At 43.5% G+C, this 6,517-nt stretch overlaps 1 long non-coding RNA gene across 1 annotated transcript; it reads left to right on the forward strand.

Annotated features, from left to right (window-relative positions):
• Nucleotides 1-3,049: 3,049 nt before the first annotated feature.
• Nucleotides 3,050-5,871, forward strand: LOC147995745 (uncharacterized). Its single transcript, XR_015684982.1, has 2 exons — nt 3,050-3,530; nt 4,156-5,871. It is a non-coding gene; the product is annotated as an uncharacterized LOC147995745 (long non-coding RNA).
• Nucleotides 5,872-6,517: the final 646 nt, after the last annotated feature.

Here is a 6,517-nt window from a genome sequence, read left to right on the forward strand (position 1 = left end):
GTCCCCTCAGTGGTCGCTGTGGGTTCTGTGAGGGGCTTACGGCTGTGACAGGCAGATGTGCTAGTTGTCACAGGCCACAGTCCCTAGAGGATGTTCTAGGAGGAGAAAGGAATCTAGAGGACACTCTAGAATCCTGTTGGCAGGTGGGATCAGACAGTCCGCCTCATCCCAGAAGCAGCTAAGGTTAAGCTGCAGTTTGGGCCAGGTACTGAAAGGTATCAGGCATCTGTTAGGATGCCTCGTCTTGGTCTTGTTTGTATAATTTGTTTTCTGTTGTATTGTCATGTATGTTTCTTTTGTTTCATTTTTGGACTTGGACTGATGACTGTGTTTGAAATCATGGAACTGTTTGTCTTGTCCGTCAAAGAGTTTTCCTTGGTTCTCTTGGTGCTTAACTTGGAAATAATTTCCTTGAGAGAAATTGCTTTCTGCCAGGGAGTTTTGTCTTTGTCTCTTGAGCCTCCTCTCCAAGGAGAGATGCCCCTCCCTTTGATCCCCTTGACCAGGTTAGCTGCTGTTAACAGTTCATCACACATGGACTCCAGGTTAGTGAGTGACCCTGCCTGAAGCAGGCATTAACAAGAATCTGAAAGCTTTGCCTTGGATCCTGAAGAAAGGATCTCCTGTTGCTTAGACATTCATAGTTTCTAAGGAAGGAACAGCACAGAGTGAGGAATTGTGGGGCTAAGGGTGGCAGGCGAGTGGGCCTGCTAGCAAGCAAGCTGCAGGCTATGCATGGGCAGTGGCGCAGCTCAGGCCAAGTTGGGGTTAGAGGAGTTTCAAGGTGATGAGTCTGGCCAGGGCTGATGCTTTGACAGCCAAAAGATAGTGGGGAGTTAGTGATTATTTTAAAGACTATTATGAGACTTTTGGCCCTTAAAAAATTCAGTTGCTGTCTTCAGTTATTGGTATCTTATTAATGATATCCTTAGGACTATCCCTGCAGCAGCCAGTTCCTCCCCCTGTGGTCAAAATGCCCCAGGTTAGGGGGCAGAGGAGCCCCTAAGGTAGTTTCAGAAAGAGTCTGCAGCAGACTGAGAGGAACTTTGTTTTGCCAGACAGAATTCGGAACAGGCTTTTGCTGTGTTTACTCTAGGATGATAACAGGAGAACGTCTTGGCACCGGCTCTTCAGCTTACTCCAACTGGAGGCTGTGGCCAAGGTCAGGATCAATGTTTCTTTTCCACGGACCTCTAACCCAGTGAGACAGCTTAGTAAGGACTGCTACTGCAGTCCTGGAATTTAGAGGCACGGGGAAGGCTATACTTCTATTAAAGATCAGTACTCCAGTGTTAGCAATCTCTTTATTGGATGTAAGAGACAGGAAGCCCACCTCAACTGTGACTCCTGCCTCAGGAATGGTAGCAGAAAGAGTGCTCATAGCCAGTTATCTCTGACTATAGCTTACTCTCTGATATCCGAGGTTTCAATCGGATCACACACCCCTGGGCGAGCCTCCTTCGATATTCAGATGCTATTTTCTCCTGGTCTTTTGGCTCAAGGTCTCCAAGCATGTCTGACAGCCTGGAAGAAACTTCCCCCCTAAAGAGGATGAGACATACAATTCTTTTCTCAGCCGCTTGGCATCTAACACCCAGGTCCTAACCATCTCTCCATCCTTTTGTTATTAGTTCTTACTGGAAACCCAGTGACGTTTGGAGGCTGAGTCTCTTGAGAGGCAGAGCCACCGAGCTGACACTGAAGGGAGGTACTCCTTAAGGGGGAATCTAAGTCCAGAGAGACAGCCGGTAACAGACTCCAGCTGCCCCTCTACTCGCCTTTCTGTTTTACAGGCACAAAGCTTGCACTTGTTTTTGCACTGGCCTTTTCGTCCCAAGAAAGCTTCCTGGTTTAGCTGTGTGACTGAATGCTATTTGTCACCTGATCTGGTTGTTCTGCCAGCTCTCACTGGGCCATCCTCTAGCTTTCTTGCCTGGCCCCTTTCCTCTGTTCTTAAGAACTTTATCACCTAATACACTGCGTTGTTTGACTTATAATACCTCCCGTCCTACTAATATGCATATCCCAGATTCCCATTGTGAAGGTTCTAATTCTAAAGCAAAGGGATGGTACATCTCCCTAAATATTAAATTTACCTCCACTGGTTGAAACCAGGATTGGACACGTGGATATACTCGGGATCTTAGAATGTTTCAATCCGGGGCCAATACAGGGATTTTTATTTACCATAAAATTGTTAAAAGAGCCTGTACATTCCTACTCCCCGGCTTCTGGGCACTCATCCCAAAAAGGAGCCCATGGAGGTGCTGAACACAGAGCAGGGTGCACACGACTTCATCTACAGCCTGCACTCCACCGAGAGGAGCTGCTTGCTCAAAGAACTGCACTGCATTGAGTCCATTGCCATCGCACAAGAAGAACTGGAAGCTCTGCCACCCACTCCAGGACGCTGAGATATGTGTTCTTCCACAATGTGATACCTTTCGTAGGGTTTGGCTTTTTGGATAACTCAATTATGATTGCTGCAGGAACCCAAATTGAATTGTCTATTGGAATTATTTTGGGAATATCAACAATGGCAGTCAACATGTTATCTTTTTTTTCTATGTATCAACATATTATTTAACTTTCAGTCATTGATACTGTACTGTTCTGAGTTTGGGTTTGCTTATTTCTTACATAACATGCACAGGATACATATTTATGTCTTTATTTTTTCCTGATGGTTATAATTCAATGCTGTGGTTTCTCCAAATTATTTAAGATGTTAATATCAGTTAAAATTGTAATTCTCTGCCTGGTAGCATCCCTTCTGTGATATTTCATGGTAATCATTTATAATCATATAAGTTCATTCAATTTTTAAACTTCCACATCTATCCAAAATGGAGCAGTGTTTTAAGTGTATCTGACTTTTTAAATTTTGACCCACACTGTCTTTAAGAGTCAGTGGTTAATTAGAAAGAACAATTGTCTGGCCCCCCTTTTACATAAACCATACATGCTAACAAGGGTACTTATTCCTGATTGGCTTTTTACCTTTAATTTCCCAACTTTGAGCAATCACAGTGAACTCTGGTTTGTGAGAGAAAGGCAGCGCTTGGATACTTCCTGTGTCTTAGAATATGGTTAAAGAGAGCATGAAACACGTCAGAAAAGGCTTAGAAAAGAGAAAATGAAGAGAAAAAGCTGAGAGCTGATATCAAAATTGGTTCTTCACTCTCCTTTGTTGTCCACCCTGCTTCCCTCCCTGTTGGGCTCCCTAGTAGGCCTCCTTTTGCTTATATCTTTTGGCCTTTGGACATTTAATCATTTAACCAGCTTTATTAAACAATAGGTAGATAATATAGCAGCAAAACCTATTCAGGTATATTATCATAGGCTAGCTATGGAGGATGCCTTTAATGAGGGCCAAGCTCACCTACACATCTCCTCTCAGCCCAGGCAAGGACATTTTTGTCCTTCAGTCAAACGAGGTCAACATTCTTTTCTGCCTGCTGTCCTGATGCCTTTGCTGAAATATCAACGAATTGTCACTGCTGCATGCTGAGCTGGACAGTCACCGACAGGTACGAGAGTGATATATTCACAAATAAAGGGCCTAAGACATGAGGGATGCCATTAGCTGCTGCATTATCCCATGATGGACCCTGGCCACAAGATTCTCTTGGCCATGTGACAAATATCACTCCAACCTAAGACAGACACAGTTCCCGAGGGGCTCCAGGACAGCATGGCTATTTGGTCACCTTTTCATTTGACTATAAGGAAGGGTGAGATGTTGGGAGTAATGCTCTTGAAGCCCTCCATTATTGATGCTAATATTATGGTTAGAGTTAAGTATGACTGGGTTCATGGAAAATCCCCAGCCAGCTACAGAGGACTAATACAAATCTGGTGGTCAGGATGAATAATGATTTGATAAAGTTCTGACCTTGCTGAGAAATACATCTGACGTCAAGATGCCCAATGTGATGACCTGTCACCTTTCTGAAAAACCAACATCCTGTTGACATCAGCTGACCACATGAATACTGTGTCCTTGGCATGAATAAATGTTTCACATTTCACCCCCTCCCTCTGTTACCCCTCTTATGGTATAAATTCAGCCTTGGGAAAAATTTAATTGTTGCCTTGATCAGACCCTTGTCTTGTCATCCTTCTTCACATCTCTTGTCCCCCATTCTCTTCCAGGTACCCTCTGCACCCTCGTTGACAGAAGTGCATAAATTTCTGAGCTGTTGGATGTACGTGCTAGGAACCAAACTTTGATAGGCAACAAGGATAGTACTACTTACCCACCTGTCTTACTCACAAATATGTCAGCATAATAATGCAGAAGAGAAGACTGCCCCATTACTCCTGTCTTCTATCACCTGAAGGTGATGAAAGCCTTTGCTCCATGGCATTGATTCAATGGACCTCTAGCCCTATTGAATGGACTCTCCACATTGCTTATTGTCATTGCTAACACATGTCTCTTTATATGACTAGAGACAACATAGGTTTAATAACCAGAGATGTAGGTAGACTAATCATATTGGGTAAGGTTCGGTAATTTGTGATATGTATTTTCGGGGTGGAGTTAAAGTCAGGTTTTTTTCTACATACATATGACTGTCCTGGCACTCAGTATCTGGACCATGTTGGCCTCAAACTCGGAGAGATTCACCTGACTCTGAGGTTACCAGCTTACACCACTGTGCCCTGCTGAGGTGTGTTTTTGAAATGACGTACTTCTGAATCAAAAAATGCAGATAATTTATACAGGAACAGTCTTTGTTTTGATGAACAGTAACTCTTTCCAATATTCTACAATGTATTTAATTTCAACTGGCAAATCATTTCATAAGGTCTCAATATCTTAATTATTTTCTTTGCCTTGTTAATTTTAGCTTTTTTTTCTTTTATTCCATATTTTCTTTATTTACATTTCAAGTGTTATCCCCTTTCCCAGTTTCCCCTCTGGAAACCTCCATCTCCTCCCCTCCCCCTGCTTCTATGAGGGTGCCCCTCCACCCACCCACTCCTTCCTATCTGTCCACCCTGGCATTCCCCTCCACTGGGGCATCAAGCCTTCATAGGAACAAGGGCCTCTCCTTCTATTGATACCCAATGAGGGAATCTTCTACATATGTAACTGAAGACATGAGCGACTCCGTGTGTATTCTTTGGTTGGTTGTTTACTCCCTAGAAACTCTGGGGTGCCTGGCTGGTTGATATTGTTGTTTTACCTGTGGGGTTGCAAGCCCCTTCAGCTCCTTCAGTGCTTTCTCTAACTCCTCCACTGGGGATTCTGTTCACAGTCCAGTGGTGGCTGCGAGCATCCACCGCTATATTTGTCAGGCTCTGGCAGAGCCTCTCAGGAGATAGCTACATCAGGCTCCTGGTAGCATGCATTTCTTGGCATCTACAATAGTGTCTGGGTTTGGTGACTATATATGTGATGGATGCCCATGTAGGGCAGTCTCTGGATGGCCTATCTTCAGTCTTTGCTCCATATTTTGTCTTTGTACTTCCTCACATGAGTATTTTGTTTCCCCTTCTAAGAAGGACTGAAGTATCCACACTTGGTCTTTCTTCTTGAACTTCATGTGGTCTGTAAATTGTATCTGAGCTTTTGGGCTAATATCCACCTATCAAAGAGTGCATGCCATGTGTGTTCTTTTTTGATTGGGTTACCTCACTCAGGATGAAGCGAACTTGTAAGTAATTTTAGCTTTTTAAAATGTTATACGTGGGGTCTGGGGAGATGGCTCAGTGGTTAGATGGTTAGGAGCACTGACTTCCAGAGGTTCTGAGTTCAAATCCCTGCAACCATATGGTGGCTCACATCCATCTGTAATGAGTTCTGTAATCAGATAGCTACAGTGTATTTATATATAATAAATAAATAAATCTTTAAAAATGTTTTGTGTGTATAGTCTTGTGCCACAGTGTGTATCTCTTACTCAGAGGGCAACTTACCGGTGTGAATTATTACTTCCTCTATGTGCATTCTAGAGATCAAAACCAAATAGCGAAGTTTGTCGGAAAGTGACCCTATTGGCCCTTTTTTTTTTCTGGCTAAAAACTTTGTGTGTGTGTGTGTGTGTGTGTGTGTGTGTGTGTGTGTGTGTGTGTGTGTGTGTGTGCTCGCATGTGCATGCTATAATCCAGGTGTTGAAGAAACAGAAAATGTAGTAGAGTCATGTGGATCCCCTAGACATTGAACTAGGGTCATCAGGCTTAAGCAGCAATTGACTTTAACCAGTGAGACAGAGTTCTCTGGCATCATTTGTGTGTCTGAGAAAGTGTTCTGAACAAATGTTTAGCCCTCAGAGACAATCCAAAAATAACAACAACAACAAGAGCAGCAGCAGCAGCAGCAACAACAACAACAAAATAAATGGGAACAGGGCACGGTAGTATATTTCTTTTTCCCAGCATTCAAGAGGCAGAGTTAGGTGGATCATTGTGAGTTTGAGGTTGGCCAGGTCTCAAAAAGAGATGCAGGACAGCCAGGGATACCTACAAAAACACTGTCTCAAAAATCTCAAAAGTGTGTGTGCGGGTG

Source organism: Rattus norvegicus, chromosome 3 (genome assembly GCF_021556685.1).
Source record: "Rattus norvegicus strain SHRSP/BbbUtx chromosome 3, alternate assembly SHRSP_T2T, whole genome shotgun sequence".
NCBI classification, from domain to species: domain Eukaryota; kingdom Metazoa; phylum Chordata; class Mammalia; order Rodentia; family Muridae; genus Rattus; species Rattus norvegicus.